This window comes from Trichosurus vulpecula, chromosome 3 (assembly GCF_011100635.1).
Source record: "Trichosurus vulpecula isolate mTriVul1 chromosome 3, mTriVul1.pri, whole genome shotgun sequence".
NCBI classification, from domain to species: domain Eukaryota; kingdom Metazoa; phylum Chordata; class Mammalia; order Diprotodontia; family Phalangeridae; genus Trichosurus; species Trichosurus vulpecula.
The window spans coordinates 214912628-214931023 of NC_050575.1; the positions used below are offsets into that span (position 1 = coordinate 214912628).

General features: G+C 40.6%; 1 pseudogene; it reads left to right on the top strand.

The window, feature by feature from the left end:
* Window positions 1-209: 209 nt before the first annotated feature.
* LOC118844812 lies at window positions 210-1033 on the top strand (annotated as a pseudogene).
* The last annotated feature ends 17363 nt before the right edge of the window (window positions 1034-18396 follow it).

An 18396-nucleotide genomic window follows, 5' to 3' on the forward strand; every position in this document is an offset into this window, starting at 1 on the left:
GCAGTGAATAGTGAATAGAGAGTAACTGATGTAAATAGAGAGAAATTGAAGAAAAGGGGCGAGGGGTTATATTGAGCCCAATCTACTGCAGAAGATCAGAAGGGGAGTTGGCACCTTCAGGGATATTGGCATTTCCTCACTCCCCTTCCCTCCTTGGCTACTCTCTGAGTCACAGACCCTTCCTGCCTCAGCAGACATACCTGAAAGAAATGTGTAACATACCAACTTACTGTGACCTAGGAAAGGCTAACCATGGATGTCTTCAACAAAGGATAAGAGTTTGGTATGTTTAAAATAGATCTTAAAACCGAGTCTTCCAGGGAGTGGAATTTCCCACTTTTGGTCATTACCTGGACACAGGTAAAGCTTCAGGTAGTTTAGAAAGCAAGTATAAGATCTGTGCCTATGGGCTTGCCTTCATTCAAAAATGGAACACAAAAAATATCCTGGGGACAGAAGTCAGCATGGAGAATAAATCAGCTGATATTTTAAAGGTGACGACACTAAATTTGCAACAAACACAAGAGAGAAGAGCGAGAAATTAAAAGCCTCCTATAAATGCAACTGTTTCAGTCTTGGTGAAAATGTTGACATTGATTTCTTGTCCAGCCATTTGTTGTTGGGTTGTAGTTAGCTTGCTGGCTATCAGATGAGTTTCAACATGGTCTAATCCAAACTGTCTCCGAATAATTTTGCCCTGGATTACAAGGCTGCTGCCATCCAGATGCACACATGTGAATGATGGCACTGAATTTGGAGGGTCAATCTATCAAAAAGTTAATGAGAAAGACTGAAACTTCAATAAATCTTGCTTGGACAGCTGGCAGTAATAACATTGTTTTGACATTGCTACTAGGTACAAGTTGGATCAAAAATTTCTCTATCTAGTAAAGTAAATAATGCCAGCCTTAACTAGACTGGACTAGACTCAGATACTATGATCAGGTATAAAACTGATGCTCTCAGATTTAATTGATGGAAAAAACTTCAATCTAGGTCATAATGTTGGATAGGATTTGAATTGGAAGCTTAATATAGTTTTTAAGCAAAGTATCAAATCTATCCTTAGAAATTATGATAAATGAGTCCACTCTGCTTTGGTTTTAATTTTCTTGTGTGAGACTTCAACAATGTGAACTTTTTATTCTTCCAAAAAATTGATGTAGTGCCAGCGTGCTGAAGTCTGGAGTATTTGAGTCTCTTATAGGGAGAGATACTTGATACACAGAAGTTGTAATGTTTATGCCACATCTCAGTTTAGTTTCCCAGTATTATTTTAAATTTGTTCTTCAATGACAGTGTAGTGCCACGTTATAAAGGAAATGACCTGATTCTCCAATTTGTACATCATGTCCTACATGTCCTATACCACTTTTCCATGACCTTTCATAAAATTGGTCTCTGTGCTACAGTGAAAGCTTTGGTTTTGCATTAGAGTAAAATAAATTAATCAAATTTGGAACATAAAAAAGTCCAGAGGGAATGGCACCAAAGGCATTTGTACAGTCTTTGCATTGGCAAAGAGAAGGGCCCCCTCTTCATGTGAAAAAAGAGTAAAGGAAATAATAGGAGAAAATGTCTGAGTGACATAAGATGAGAAGGGGGAAGGGAGAAGAGGGAGTTCTTAGCTAATGGTCTCAATTTTTTCAGTGCAATATGAGTTGAGGTCCTCAGCTGAGAGGGTCAGGGTTGAGGGTACCATGAGGCTTGAGGAGATAGGAGAAGGTTTGGAATAACCACTGAATAGAGGGGGATAATGAATCAATTATGGAAGAGTTGAATAATTTCATTGCTGCAGTAAGTGCTTAGTTGAGATTAGATCACATTAATTTGTAATAGACCCAATTAGCATGATTTTACATTTTCTGTAGCTATATTCAACAGCACAAGAATAGGACTGAAAGAAGCCAGAGTAATCCAGGGTTAGGGGTTGTTGGGGTATAATCAATTCTAGAACAAGGGGGCAAGAGATTTGAGAGTGGAGTATAGATCAGAGCTGAGTTGGTTCAATAGGTTGGAAGAAAGTAGGAGAGTCTAGCCAGTGTGGGAGTAATGGCCAGGGAAAGGACTGAGGAATGGAGGCAATGGTGTTCACAGCAGAAGGAAAGAACATGGGGCAGATGGAATGATAAAAGATTATAATCAGATAAAGGCGTTTCAGAGTTTATGAACATGGAAGTGGAACATTTGTGCATGATGATAAATCAAGGTGATGACTATCTCTGTATGTAGCTGAGATTAAATGGAGCAGGTCACAAGAATTGAATGCATTTAGCAACTGGGAAGTTAGGGTATTTCAGGGGTCATCAATATATATGTTGAAGTCCTCTGATATGAGGGAAAGACTTGGGATGGAGAGAAAGACTATAAACCAGGGACTGAAATCATTGAGGAAAGAAGGATAGTGTGGTAGATAGAATTCAATATACTATAGTCATTATTATCTGTATTTTACAGATAAAGAAATGAAAGCTCAGACCCTTGCTCATGGTCACAAGGGGCATCATGAAAACCTGACTGTTTCCTGACTACATTTTCAAAGCTTTCTACCATAATATGCCTCCCCACATCTCCATCAATAGATAGCCTCCCATGATGATATGAAGAAAATATTGATAATATAAAGCATTTTCTTTTTCTTTAATTTCTATTCCTTCCCAAAAAAAGGCCTTCATAAAAAAAGAGAAAAATTTCCTCCCCTCCTCACCATCTACCCTTTCCCACCAATCTCCCCCTTTCTGCCTGCCCCTCTCCCACTTCTACCTGCTAAATTTTTATTTCAGGAGCAAGGAAGGGACCTTGCCTATTTATAACTAAGCTTTTCACTTGTCCCTAATTAAGCCCGGGTTCTGAATCTGATAACTGTAGAATTATAGATTTAGAGCTGGAGAGGATCTCAGAGGTCATGCAGTCCAACTCTTTCACTTTATAGGTGAGGAAATTGAGGAACCAAAGAGGTAAGTGATTTACCCAGGATCCCATAGGTAGAAAATAGTAGAGGCAGAATCTGAACTCAGATCCTTTAGAATCAGCCATTGTTTCTGTTTTGGCCAGAAACCCTGAGGGTCTTCTCCTTCCAGATCTATTTTTTTTTAAAGAGGCCATTCTCTGCCTCATTTTTTATAAAGCCTTAATCACTGAATAGACATTGTCCCAGTCAAACTGAGACCCTATTAAAGACCTTAGCTTGAAAAGGTCAAGGTCCCCCACTGTATCCTGGGCCATCTCCAGTCATCCTGATCCATATCTGACCACTGGACCCAGATGGCTCCTGAGGAGAAAGTGAGGATTGTGACTTTGCACAGCCCTTCCTCACTTAAATCCAGTTCACTTGTATATTATGGCAACACCTTCCTGATGTCACGATCCTGTTTGAGAACGAAGGAAAAACAGCAGCAATCTTTCCACTGGACCTCTCTTTCACTGTACCACATTGCTCTCAATACTCTCCAAATATAAGCCAGATCACTTGACTTTTGCATTAACCAAATCATAAACTTTTTGGGGGCGGGGGCAGAGGAGAAAGGCAATCAGGGTTAAGTGACTTGCCCACAATCACATAGCTAGTAAGTGTCTGAGACCATATTTGAACTCAGGTCCTCCTGACTCCAGGGCTAGTGTTCTATCTACTGCACTGCCTCACTGCCCCCAAATCATAAACTCTTGAAGGAATTAGTGACACTCCACGGCCTTACCACTAAGCCACCCACTAGCATTGGACCCATACTACTATGGTTGCTTAGGATTGTTTCCTTGGTTGTTAGCCTCCCCAGTATTACTATTTACAGAGTAAATAATAAATAAATAAATAAAAATAATAATAATTTTTTACTAGACAAACCCAAGCAAAGTTTCCTTTTCCCGAGGCCAACAGGTTTCACTGAGCATTTCTATTCCAGGACCAAGTAGCTGCCCTTTGATTGCTTCCAATGGACTCTTCTGAAAGTCCTTCACATTGCTTGCAGCTGAATCAAGCTCAGCAAAGAGAAATTCTCTCTCACCTTTGGTAAATAAAAAAGAAAGAAAAAATCAATAAAATAATTTCCAATCTGCTCCTTATGACTCAATGCCCCACTGATCAGAATGAGTCAGGAGCAAATACATCAGCTCGGCGAGGAAACAGCTTTCAGAAATAAGATTTGATCTAGTTGGCTGAACAATCATTAGGCTCAAAATTCTCTATACCATATTTGCCAGTCAGTTGAGCTTCTACAGGAGCAGCATTTCTCCTTCCAGCCAGCACTAGTTTTCCAGAAAGCATTTATAATCACTTTGCAGACAGGCAAGTCATCTAAAGGAAATGCTGAACTCAGACCAATGAAAAGCAACAGCTCTTTGGATGTAATAAAAATAATAGAACCACGCATAGAAACTGAGAGGCAGAATTGGAATTGGAAAGAGAGAAGGGCCCTTAGAGGTTATCCAGTCCATCAGCTCACCCACTGTAGGCATCCTCTTTATAGTTCCTCTGAGAGGTAGTTACCCAGTCTCTGGGAAAAGCCCTCCAAGGCACTGGGAACCCATTCCATTTTTGGCTTGTTCTAAATCATCTGAACATCTCAATCAGAAAGAACATGTTCTCTTTCTCCTAAAGATTAGAGTCCAAGGTGGTATGCTTGTGTGTGTGTGTGTGTGTGTGTGTGTGTGTGTGTGTGTGTGTTTTAAATATCCTCCTTTTATCCTTAAATTGGATACCTTCACTTCCATGGTCCCATTTGCTAAGAGAAACAACAACAACAGCGATGATGATGATGATGGTGGTGGTGGTGGTGGTGCTGGTGGTGGTGGTGGTAGTGGTGATGATGATAGTTTAATAAGAATAGCTGACATGCATATGTCTTTCTGATAAATGGTATCGCATGGCACATACAGAAGTGGTTCCGGTGTCAGTAAGACCTTGGGTTCAAGTCCCTGACACCTACTGGCTTTATGACCTTAGACAAGTCACTTAACTTCTTAGTGTCCCAGAGAGCTAAGACTATAAAATGTATAACACAAGCTGATCTGTATTCATGGAGGGAATTTTCTCCCCAGGAGCTCCCTCAACCAATTAAATCAATGGCTCCATTTGGAAAAATGTGGGTGTCTATCGTCCATCTATTTATCATCTTATCTATGTTATCATTCAGTCATTTCAGTCATGTCCTATTCTTTGTGACCCCATTCAGGATTTTCTTAGCAAAGATATTGGAGTGGTTTTCCATTTCCTTCTCCAGCTCATTTCACAGATGAGAAACTGAGGCAAACAGGGTTAAGTGACTTGCCCAGGGTCACACAGCTACTAAGGGTCTGAGGCCAAATTAGGAAGATTAGTCTTCCTGACTTCAGGCCTGGTGCTCTGAAGTTGCCCCTTTAAATTCTGCAAAACAGAAGTTACATAGTTTTGATGAAGTTCATTGTTCTTCTGTGTTGATATCCCCAAAAGGATAGGGTAGGCTATTAGTAAAGTGCTCGGAGATCCTTTGATGAAGGGTGCTCACTACAGACCTAGAGATTGACAACCCCATTGCAACAGCCTCTGTGTCTAGTAGGAAACATTGGTTTCTCTTCCCCGAGGATCAGCTAACTATCAGCTTCACAGCACAGATAGATAGCATGGGAGCATCAGGGCGCATCGGATGGCTTACGGTCCTGAGCGAAGCACCCAGTGTCTGTTGATGGTGATGATGATGGCCATAATCAGCATCCTCTATAAACCCAGAACAAAAAGGAAATGAAAATAAATCACGCTAATCCAAAAGAAAGGGGGGGTGAGGGGAGGTGTCGAGATGCATTATGATTTCTCTGTGCTGCTGATGCTTATTTCCATCCCTTTGTGCTTGTCAAAAGCTCTGTGAGAAAGAACCTCAGATAATGATGCTGAATGCAGTATCACAGGGTGGGAAGAGGAAACCTAACCTCGAGTTCTGGTTTTGCCTCTTGACTGGCTGTGGGAGCTCAGGCAAGTTACTTCCTTTCTTGGGGCCTCGGTTTGGGCACTGTAAAATGAGGCAGTGGGAGGAGACAATATCTAAAGCTCCTTCTGGCAGTGGCATCCTATGAATTCAGGAAGTCTAAGCAGCAGTTTGAGTGAAATTAGCCTGAATAATTTTTATCAGCCTGGAAGGAAGGGAATCCAGTCACAGCAGTCCTCCCTGCCATTCCACTGCCCCACATTCCTGGCCAGCCCTCACAGACCTCAGCCTAAAAGACTAATCATGTTAATTAATGCCTGGCATTTATGTGGTACTTTACATGTGCTATTTCAGTTGATTCTCAAAACACTTCTGTGAAGGTAAGGAAACTGAGGCAAACAAGGTTAAGTGACACAGGGTCACACAGCTAGTAAGTCTCTGAGGTAGGATTCAAATCAGGTCTGACTCTTTGTTTTCCTCACCTCTACCCACTGAGCCATCTAGCTGAATGTAATCTTGATAGTCATCTTAAGCTCATTAGCTGGGTGACAAGCATGAAGCATTTACTAAGGGCCAGGGACTAAGCTCAGTGCTAGAGATATAAAGAAAAAAAATGGTCTCCACTCTCAAGGAATTCACATTCTAACAGGGCAGACAACATAAAAATCATCAGCTCTGACTTTATACAATTAATGACCAGGCAGCCACAAATCAAACAGCCATAGTGAGTCTCTGAACCACTGTGGCCACCAACAATCAGGGTAACATCAAATAAAGCAAAATCGAAAGTGTGTGCTTTTTATTGTTCATTTGTATCCAACTCTTCATGACCCCATTTGAGGTTTTCTTGACAGAGATACTGGAATGGTTTGCCATTTCCTTCTCCAGCTCATTTTACAGATGAGGAAACTGAGGTGAAGAGAGTGAAGTGACTTGCCCAGGATCACACAGATAATAAGTGTCTGAGGCCATATTTGAACTCGGGAAGATGAGTCTTCCTGACTCCAGGCTGTGCCATCTAGCTGCTTTACCAGCTAGCAACATAAGAGAAACAGATCATCTCCCAGACATCCTGCAGGAGGGAAAACATGACTTGATGGAAGAACCAATTTGGTCCCTTTGCATTGGTTAGCCTTGCTTGACTATCTTACCCCAAGAATCCTAGCGTATTAGAACAGGAAGGTGCTTTAAGGACTATGGAGTCTCTAGCCCCTCTGTTATGCTAATAAGCAGTTTTGTTAAGAGGTAACTCAGAGAGGTCCAGTGATATGCCTAAAAGCTCACTGCTGATCAGAGTATACCGGAGCCAGCTTGGAGGAGCTAGTGAAAGCCGATTGTTAAATTTTCAGTGTGGACATTTATACCCCAGAAGTCAGCAATTGCTACCAATTGGGCTTGATTTATTGCTTGGTCCCTTGAACAAAGTTAGTATTCAATAAGTGTTGAATTGGATTGAGGAGAATAGCTGGCAAAAAAGCAGAATGGAGATCAAGACGCATAAAGCATATTCATGGAACAACGAGGAGATCACCCAGTTCTGCTGAAGTAGAGGTTTGCGACTAGATAGGGGTGGGGGGCAAAGACTGGAAAGGCCGAATTAAGCACTGGGAATGGGGATAGACAGGGCGAGGTGGCAGGCCAAGAGATGTGTCTTAGAGTGAGTCGCCCCACACAGGTCACAACCTGATCTCTCCTAGCAGTTTCTCAAGGGTAAGAGTGAATGAAGCAAGAATAGACAATAAGATGAATCCTTATTGCCTTTTGCTTATCTACAGCAATTTAAGGTTTACAGTAAGTCAGTTGCCACAATGAGGGAGCCAAAAATAAGGGAGCCTAGAAACCACCTCAGCCAGCAGCAAAAGCTTGATCTCCCTGCCACGCAAAGAGATATGGCATCCAAAGACAACATCAGTTAGAAGGAAAATCAGTTCTGCGGCTGATACGATTTGGAGGGCACTGATGGATCTCAAGACACCTCTAAGATAAACTGATATCAAATGTTTGGAGGGGAGAATCAAAGATGCTAATACCTTGTTCCCCTGCCCCAAACATGGTGATTGAGGAAAGAGCAATAAGTACTGATGGATATACCTATATTTCTCACACCTACAAAATCTTTATGAGAAAATTTATTGAGGCCATCTTTGATCCAAGAGTGGGAAGGGAATAGGCAGGCTTTTGTAAAGAATACTGTACAACAGACTACACATCTTTATAGTCACAAAACTAACTGAAAGGTGCCAAGAATACAAAATCTGACTGTGCTTTATGAAAAAGGGCATTGATTTGATGGAGAAAAATGCTTCTGTAAAGGCTCTTCTCCAGTGAGATGTCTCATCACAGCAGCTAGCCAGGCACTGCCAGGCTGAAGCCACAGGGCCTTCAGACCTTTATCAGTCCCTGGCCCTCTGCCTGCCCTCAAAGTTTGCCTGGGACACATTGCTCCTAGGTTACCAGCATTCTCAACAAGGAACCAAGCTTTCCTTAATTCAATTCCACTCCCACCTCGGATTCTTGAAGAACAAGTCTATTTTTGGTTATAGCCTAAGGTACAGTTTCTTAACATGGGGTCTGTGAACTTGCTTTGTTTGTTTGTTTAACATTTTGATAAGTGTATTTCAATAGTATTGGTTTCTTTCATATCCTTATATATTTTATCTTATACTTTGAAAGACATTTTTTTTCTGAAAAGGGTACATGGGTTTCACCAGGCAGCCAGAGGGGTCCATGACTCAAGTAAAGGCTAAAAGTCCCTGCTCTAAGGGTCCTCCCCAGCAAAGGGGAGAGGGGATAAGAAAAGTTAACCGGAGTTAAGAAAAAAAAATTTGTCACACATGGAACAGGTAGTTTACTCCCTCACAAAAAGGGGATGCCAAACAACAAAGAATCATAGAATAATTACAATCATTTAAGAGGATAATAAAGTTTCACTGAGTCATTTGCAAAGAATTTCTGCCTTTTCTTTTTCACCTCCATTGAGTACAGCCCAATCAATACCAAGTGGGCTCCTTCTTTCCAATTCTTTCTCCCTCTCCCTCTTCTTCTCTCTTCTGTCTCCTTCCTTCCTCCCCCCCCCCCTTTCTCCCTCCTCCTCCCTCTACCCCAAATGCTTTGGTAGTTGCTATTCTGTTGCCTAAGTACCTTGGAAGCTGCCTTTTAAGACCTCACAAGGCCTTATACCAAAGGGAAAAAAGACACAAACAACAGGCAGCCCCATCACAGGCACAGACTTGCCTAGAAGCCCATGAGATCAGTACTTGATGTTGGGTGGGAAAAAGGGCACCCCTGCCACCACCCAACCTTCCACAGCTCAGAGTTATCTTGACACTTCCGAAGAAAAGGTCTGAGAGGCAGGGATCATCCCTTTAACGTATCAACAGCGTTCTAGCTCAATAGCCCATGAAAAGACTTTTCCTCCCCACACAACAGAAACCAAAAGGAAGCAGTCAGAGAATATCCTAATATTCTCTGAAGCTGGGAGTGGGGAGAGGATCCTCCATACAAAGTGTTACAAGTTCATCACAAACCCCTATGCCCTTGAATGAAACACTTACTAAATGTGCTATAAGGGGAAAGGAACAATCCCTTATTAAGCACCTACTATGTGCCAAGCATTTTACAAATATTACTTCATTTGATCCTCACAGTGACCCTGGGAGGTAGGTGCTATTATTTCCCTATTATACAATGGAAAAAACTGAGGCAGACAGAGATTAAGTGACTTGTCCAGTTACATAGCTAGTAAGTGTCTAAGACCACATTTGAACTCAGGTCTTCCTGACTCTAGGCACAGTGTTCTTATCCACTGCACCTCCTGACCACCTATTATCTGGGTAGAGGAGACGAGGGATACTACATTCAGATCAAAGGAGATTCCTTGGTAGAACCAATAACAGAGATAAATTCATTTGACAGCCTTCTAAATATAATAAAGACACAAAACAGGGAGATACATGCTGGTCAAAGGTGTTTATTAGCATAATGGAAGAGGTAGTCCTCATAAGTCATAAGATCTTCCACATGCTCCTATTATTGAATGACATTATGCAAATTGCATCAAGCCCAGAGCCTTGCTTCCTCACCCCCACCATAGGAACCATTATAAGTCAAAAGAACTCAAGCCATGCACACAGGAAAAACCAAGTGGATGAAGATGATCCAGACTAAGGTATACAACTGGACCATTGCAGGTTGGTCAATCAGTACATAACATCTTGAACTACAGATAGACAATATCTATCTGAGGCTAGTGTTAAATAGGATTAAAAGGGCCAGCTAGATTGAATTTAAGAAATTGGGCATTTTAATGACCTCAAACGTTTGTCTGAAACAGAAACTCAACTTTTAAACACCAATATTCTCCCAGGAATACCATAAGCCTATGAATCATGGAATACCACAGTCTCCAGAGAATCTTAACAGGACATCCCCCAATGGAAAACAAAGAGTTCATGGAGGGCATGAATAGGTTGCAAGGTATTAACGAGAAAGAATTGTGTCCAAGAATTGGAATAAAGGATATCATCAAAGAAAGGTAAAGGAGTTAGGTGGGCTGCTCATGTAGCAAGAGCAAAAGGTAACCCATGGACAGTGTGAACACAGCATTGGAATCCATAGCTGCAGAGGCTTATAAGATTTCCAACAAATGGGGTGGACCCTTGTGTATTTACAACTTGTCCAGGATGTGAAGACATAGATGGAATGTGTTCTATGCTATTGGAGGGAATAATAAATAGCCAGCACTTCTAGGTTTGCAAAGCACTTTACAAATATTATCTCATTTGATCTCCACAGTACTGGAAAGGCAGATGCTTTTATTGTCCCTATTTTACATATGTCTTATATGCTCTGCTAATATAGGAATACACATATGGAGGAGCTTTTTGATGCTTTGAAGTCTTGAGATCTAAGGTCCATAAAGCCCTTTCCTTATAACCACCCCGGGAGGAAGACAATGAAAATGTCATGCTTCCCATTGTTCAGAAAAAAGATCTAAGAGTCAGAGGAATTTATCTTGATCAAGACCATGCTGCTTGTAAGTGTCGGACCCAGATTTGGACCCGAGTCTCCTGACTCCAAATCCAATATTCTTTCTGCTACACCATGTTAGCTTCCCAGTGGATACAACATATACATAGGTTTCACTGGGAAGTGCCAGTCATTATTACTAGCCTTTCTTTATTATCTGCATCCTTATTCCCATTTCCCTTGTCTTCTATTCTTTCTCTCTCCTTTCTATTTCTTCTCCCAATGGTATTGTTTTCCTTTCCCCCTTTCACCAGCTTTTGGGAATCACAAGTATTTCTTCATCTCACCAGGGACAGTCATAGCTCGAAGGCTGAGAATAATCTCCTTACATTGCCCATCCCCAGATTCTACTCATGCCAGCTCACTTGGCAGCATTAGCTCAATCACAGGTAATGGGTATGGGGGTGAAGTGACCTTTTCCTCAATATCTTGGCCAAATGCAAAAGATAAGGCTGCATGCCAAGCCTCAAGATAGGCAGATCAGAACTACTGGAACAGTTAGCCTGTGTGAGATGGTCAGTGAGGTGGGCAAATTGGGAAAAACTAGAAGGAGCAAAGAACTGAGTATAAGAGAACTCAGATCGGGAAGAATCTCAAACTAAATACATGTATTTTGGAACACTGGACTGGAAAATAAGAAGATCTGGATTCTAGCCTCAGCTATCTGCCACTTGGTAACCTTGGGTAAATCAATTTTATGATTGTATGACAAAGATAACCCTCAAGGTCATATTATACAGCCCTGTGTCCCTTTGTTCAGACCAATATGTAAATGAATGAGCAAATCTTTGTGAAGAGAAACAAATTTTACATAGTGATCTCATCCTCAGCCTTCCAATGGTGCAAATCAAAACCTATCCACACTTTCTCTCCTTCTAGTGACTCTTATCCACGTCCTCCCATAAAGGCTCCACAGAAGGACCTGTAGTCTGCTGTAGGCAAGGCTCTACCTCCCTTGAGATCACATGGATACAAGAGGAGTATATGGGTTTTTCATTGATGATTCATTGCTACATGACTATTCCACCCTCTTTTCCAATGTCATATCTCTCTGATTATTTTCTTTGTACCTTCCACATCGAATTTAAATTTCTTTGCCTGACTTTTGAGACTCAAGAAATACATGGGAATTAGAATGAATATGTCTGTTTGTGAGACAGTGGAGAGAATGTCCTAAGGAATGGAGAATTGAGCATGGAGAGCTGGAAGAATAAGGTTAGATAGGTAGAATAGGGGCAGGATAAGTAGAACTTCAAAAATCAAGCAGGGGAATTTAAATCTGATGTGGAAGGCAATTGTTTTAATGTCAGAGCCATATCATGATTTTTGCAAAGGAGAATGACATGATGAAAGCAGTTTTTAAAAACAGTGGTCTCCCACTGGTGTGCTGCATGTATAGAATACAAGATGGCCAAGTCAAGAAGGCCAGGTAGGGAGCTATTGAAGGAATTCTATGACATGATGAGGGCCTGGACTAGGGTGCTGGCAGTGAAGAGAGAGGAAAGTCTAAATAAAGACTGGACCTGTGATTTGATTGGTAAGAAACATTTCTAAGGGGGAAAAACAGATGTATTTGATGACTGACTAGATAAAAGTCCAGCAGAATAGGCATCACGCAAAGATGGACCCCTGATCTTTGGGATTTCAAGGATTTTAATTCCAGATACCTTGACAATAATTTTTAGATACCTCACTCTCTAAAGAGCTCTAATACAAAAAGCCCTCGGTTAGAAGTCCCAGGAGGTTTATTAGAGTATCATTGTTTGTCACAACTAGTCCAGACCTCAGGTTCCTCACCTGTAAAGTAACATAAGATTGCCTGCCCTGCCAAAGAAGAAGGATGAGGATCAGGATGATGGCAGAAAATGGAAAGAAGGAATGTGTCTGCAATGTTTCAATACTTTCAAAGTGCTTAATATCTATTTTATCATTTGAAGTTTATAAGATATAATTGATGTCAAAGTGTTTTGAAAAATTTTCCACGTGCTATACAACTACAAAGCAGTGTAATGTTGTTTTTTAATATAAGAGATTCAAAACACATACTCACGTATAACCCTAATCTCGTCGATTTGGATATTTGGATTTTCCCTTCCATTATGCTGGACCCAGTTCACCCATGGCTCTTGCCCATGCCCTAGAATAAGTTTGCCACAATGTATATAAAAAGAAATCTGCTAATTTGAAAGTGCTATATACTTGCAAAGTGATACAAAAATATTATATTTGTTAATATAATATTTCTAAAGCATTTTCTTTTTTAATTTTTAATTTATAAAATAAAATATTTCCATAAAATAGTACAATAAAAAGATGATTGTACAGGAAACTGCAAATCTGCTATGCACAACTTGCTATTCCTTTCAAATATACAAAAAAAAAACATGCAAATTTCTTTTTTTCCCTTTTTTTCTTCCCTTCTTCCTCCTCCCCGCCCTAGAGATGGCTGCCATTAGACACAAATAAGTATATACATGTAAAATTGTTCTATACATACTTCTATTTACCAGTTGTTTCTGTGGATGCAGGTAGCATCTTTCTTCATACGTCCTTTATAGTTAATTTGGGTATTTATAACAGTCAAAATCACTTATTCACTCAAAGTCATTCTTAAAATAATATTGGTGTTACTGCATACAATGTTCCCTTGGTTCTACTCATTTTGCTCTTCATTATTCCATGCAAGTCTTTCCATGTTTTTCTAAAATCATTAGGTTCATCATTTTTTATTGCACAATTGTATTCTGTTACAATCATGCACCACAACTTGTTCAGCCATCCCCCAGTTGATGGGCATCCCTGTAATTTCCAGTTTTTTGCCACCACAAAGAGAACTGCTATAAATATTTTAGAACATATAGGTTCTTTTCCTTTTCCCCTAATCATCTTTGGAAACAGATCACGTAGTGTTACTACTGGGTCCAAGGGCATTTTTAATTTTCAAAGCACTTTCATACCCATTACCATTAATCATAAAATTAAAATTTTTAATAAGACCCAACAATTGTATCTTTTCTTTTCTGAAACAAACAAAAGGAAAAGAAGACCAAAAAAATATAACAACCATTTGGACTATAATCCATAATTCTGGAGTATTGTGACTGCATCATTTAAGAGACGAGCATCTATTAAAGAAAGGAAAGAAAAATGATCCCTCAGTGCCATCCCTCTTTCCTCAGTTACAGAAATCCTATTTCTTTCCTCTGTGATAAAACCACTGTCATGGGGAATGTATCATCCCATAAAGAGCCAGCTGATCAGAAGTTCATCCTTGGCCAACTGCCCCTGTTGTGCAAAAGGGAGACAGATGCTCTAGAGGCCAGGCTTCAGTTTAGAGAAATCACACATTTCCTGTTAATTCATATTAAATTTATCTTAAAATTCCCAGTTCAAAGCAGCTTACATTTCCTCCACCACCCTAATACTTCAATTCTTCATTCTGGCATGGAGGTGACCCTGGATTCTTGGAGCTCAGGCTCTGCCAGTTTCTACTCAGAGCTGAGAAGGCAATGTGATGCAATGTAAAGAGGGCTGGCTGGGGGAGCCAGGGGAACTGGGTTCTAATCCTCCCTCTGTCACTTACTAGCTAGGTGTTGTTAGCAGGTCACCTCACATCTCTGGGCCTTGGTTTCTTCAAAGAGGTCACTGGACTGGATGACCCTGAAAGTCCCTTTCAGATCTATGATCCTCTGACAGATTTCCAGGATGGTCCCAGTGACGCATTGTACACCTTTGTCAAAGACTGAGTTAAGAGCAAAATAACTTCACCCCCAGGGTCTGAGCCACTGTGGTACACTTTGAAGGCCGCAGCACCTCATCCTCCATTAAAGTCAATGAAAGGGTTGTAAGCTACCATCAATGGGTGAAGGGCTCACACCAATGAAATCAGGGATGCGTGAAGGATTCAAGTCACTGCCGTTTCTTCTATATCGCTTTAAAGCTTGCAAAGCGCTTTGCCTACGTTTTTTCATTTAATCTTTAAAACGACCCCAGGGAGACAAGGAGGGTTGTGTATTATTATCCCCAAGTCAAAAATGATGAAATGGAGGCAAAAAGCGGCTAGGGGGCGCCATAGCACACAGTAGTGCTGGGACCTAGAGTCAGGAGGATCTCAGTTTAAGCTGGGCCTCGGGCCCTTATTTGTGTACGATTCGGGGCAAAACGCTTAACTTCTGCCTGCCTCAGTTTCATGATCTGTAAAATGGGGGTAATAATAGTATTCCCCTCCCAGGGATGCTGCAAGGATCAAATGAGAATAACTGCAAAGCACTTAGAAAGATGCCTAGCACAGAGGAAGTGCTATGTAAAAGTTACTAGTATGATTATTAATCACTGTTAGCATTATCACTACTATCATTATTATCCAGACAGCCAGGTGACACAATGGATAGGGAGCTGGGCCTGAAATCAGAAAGACCTAGGTTCAAATCTGACCTCAGACACTTACTAGCTGTGTGACCCTGGGAGAGTCATTTAACTTCTGTCTGCCTCAGTTTCCTCAACTGTCAAACAGGATTGTACCTACAGGGTTGTTATAAGGGTCAAATGAGAAAACAGTTGGAAAGGGTTTTGCAACCCTTAAGACACCGTATAAATGCCATCCTTTATTGTGATTCTGTGACTTGCCCAAGGTTATAAACCTAGTCAATAGCTGAGGCCAATTTATTCAGAAATCACAGTCGGACCAACGACCCTTCCCTAATCTGATAGTTCTCAACCCTCCCCCGTCCCCAGGCACTGTCAGGACACGGGCCTCTAGGCCCACGATCTCACCGTTACTGTCATTTGTGCAAAGCAAAAGCAGCAAAATGTCATGGAAGCAGCTCTGAACTGTGATGAGTTAAAAGAACTGGGTTTGAGTAGCGGCTCCGCTGTTTACTAGATATAGATAATCTGGTTGGTGATAAGAGACAAACACCATCATGAGGAATATTTACTATTATACTAAGTGCATTACAGAAAGAACACGGGTTTTGGAGTCAGAGCGTGTGGGCTCAAATCCAAGCTATACCACTTACTACCTATATGGCCTCGGGCAGACCATTTAACTTTGACGAGCCTTAGTTTACTCATCTTTAAAATGGAAGGCTTAGACTAGATGGCCTCTAAGGTCCCTTCCAGCTCTGACTCTGATCCTATGATTCCATGAAAATAATATCGGGTTTGAGCAAGATGTTTAATCTCTTTGAGCTTTATTTTCCTCATCTTCAAAGTAGGGATAATAAAAAAATAATTGTTCTCCCTCCAAATGGGCTAATGGATCTAAAAGTGCTTTGAGAAGAACTGTAAAGAACTACATAAATATAAGCTAGCATCGCTGTTAGCGAGCAGCAGGGTGGTTTGGAGGAAGAACATTGCACCAGAATTCATTTATTTACTCATACATTCATTCGACAAATATTTATTGAATGATATGATGATTTTCAAAACTGATGAGGGGTGAAATGAGCAGAACCAAATGAACAACTTTTACAATCACAACAACACTGTAAAGACAAATAATTTGGAAAGTTCTGAGAACTATGATCAATACAATGACCACCCATGATTCCAAAGAATGATGCTGAAGCATACAATCTACCTATTGGCAATATTTGGAGTGCAAAATGGGACATGCAGATTTTTGTAAACAGCCAATGAGGGAGTTTGTTTTACTTCACTGTGTATGTTTGTTACAAGGAATTTGTTTTACTTTTCTCTTTTTTCCTCAATGGGGTAGGAGGTGAGAAAGGGAGAAAATAGATTTCTTTTAATTAATTATGTTTTTAAAAATAGGATGGCAGGGGTGCTACTGATGTGGAATATTACACGCACTATCAGATGAGGTCACTATAACCCTGGTATTATTGGTTTCATTTTGTTACAAGAGAACTCTAAAGGAGTGGGGGTAATGCATAAAGTTTTGAAATGTAAAAACAAAACATATCAACAAAATTTTTTTAAAAGAATGTCATATACCTTGGCCTACAAACTTTTGCCCTCTCTAACAGTACCAGTAGAGACACAGTTCCTTGAGCATGTGACCCTCTTCTTTCCTTTGGATGTTTCAGTTCTCTAAAATGCCTCCACCAATTCTCCACAAGACCATCTCTGAGCTTGTCTAGCTACTTGATATGCGGGAAGAAATTCAGGTAACTGAGAGACAAATGGGGAGAAAACGGGATGCAAGTCTCAAACCTCTCTAGGCCCATGGGCAGTCTAAAGTTGTTCTGTGGTTTGTCCTTCATGCTCAAAGAGGAGTAATGACATCACAATACAGACTTGCATCTGTATTGGACTTAAGTGAGGCAGAGTTGCACAAAGCCATCAGCCTCACTCTCTCTTCCAGAGTTATTGAAATCCAGTAGATAGACAAAAATAAAGATGACTGGTGATGGCCTGGGAGGCAGTGGATAACCTTGTCATCTTTGATGTCTCTCCAAGCTCCATGGTGCCTTCCAAGCTGCCACCTTCATAGCCATTGGAACAAATTGCTCTCATCTGCCCATTCTGCCAGAGAAAGTCTTCACATATTTATCACGCTTACTCACCAATAGACTTGAGACCTATCAGTTATCCTCAATCTGGTTTAGACCATCTGCCAAATGGTTTTGTTGGGGTGTGGACCCTGCACATGCTACAGCTTCTTGGAGTCACAGGGTGAGAGTTGGGTGAAAGGTGGACACCAAAAGTGGATGAGCAGCCCTAAAAAAGGCTCAATAGGTCCTGATAACAGAGGTGCTAGTCCTCCCTGATACTCCAAACACCCCACAGTCTAAAGACTGATGTAGCTGTCACATTTTCCAATCACTGTGGAAGAGGTGACACAAAGTGAAATTTAAAAAAATACTCTATAGTAGAAGAATTGTTCATATTTATATGTGCCAATATGGAATTAAAAAGAGAGGCCTAGATCTAAGTTACAATAAGCTCCTGGGACAAATCTTGTATGTGAGACTTGGGATTTGGGAAACTAGGATACAAATGAATGGTTCAGAAAAAGGGAACACTCTGGGCAAATATGTCCTAGGTTATAAACATATATCTGCAAGAGAGGGACTCTAGGTTGCTCTTCTCCTAGAATTGTTATGGAGCTGATGCCTGGGTAAGAGTATGGAGGTTGATAAGAACTGCATGGAAAATAATGACCATACAGAGAACACAATAACTTGAAAACATCCACAAGCAAAACCTAAAAGAAAAATTCAACTAACACACAAACCCAACAAGAATTCCTAGAAGTGTTAAAGCAAGAGTTTAAAAAGATTTTTTTAAAAAGATTTTATAAGCCAAATAAAAATAGTAGGAGAAAAAATAGGAAAAAGACATGAGAGCTATGTGAGAAGATATGAAAAGATAATTAACAGCTTAACTTATTACAAGAAATCATAAAATAAAATTGCCCAGATTTCTTAGCACTTGAGGGGAAAGTAGAAACTAAAAGAATCCACCAGTCAATTCCTGAAAGAAACCCCAAGAAAGAAAGAGCTCCCAG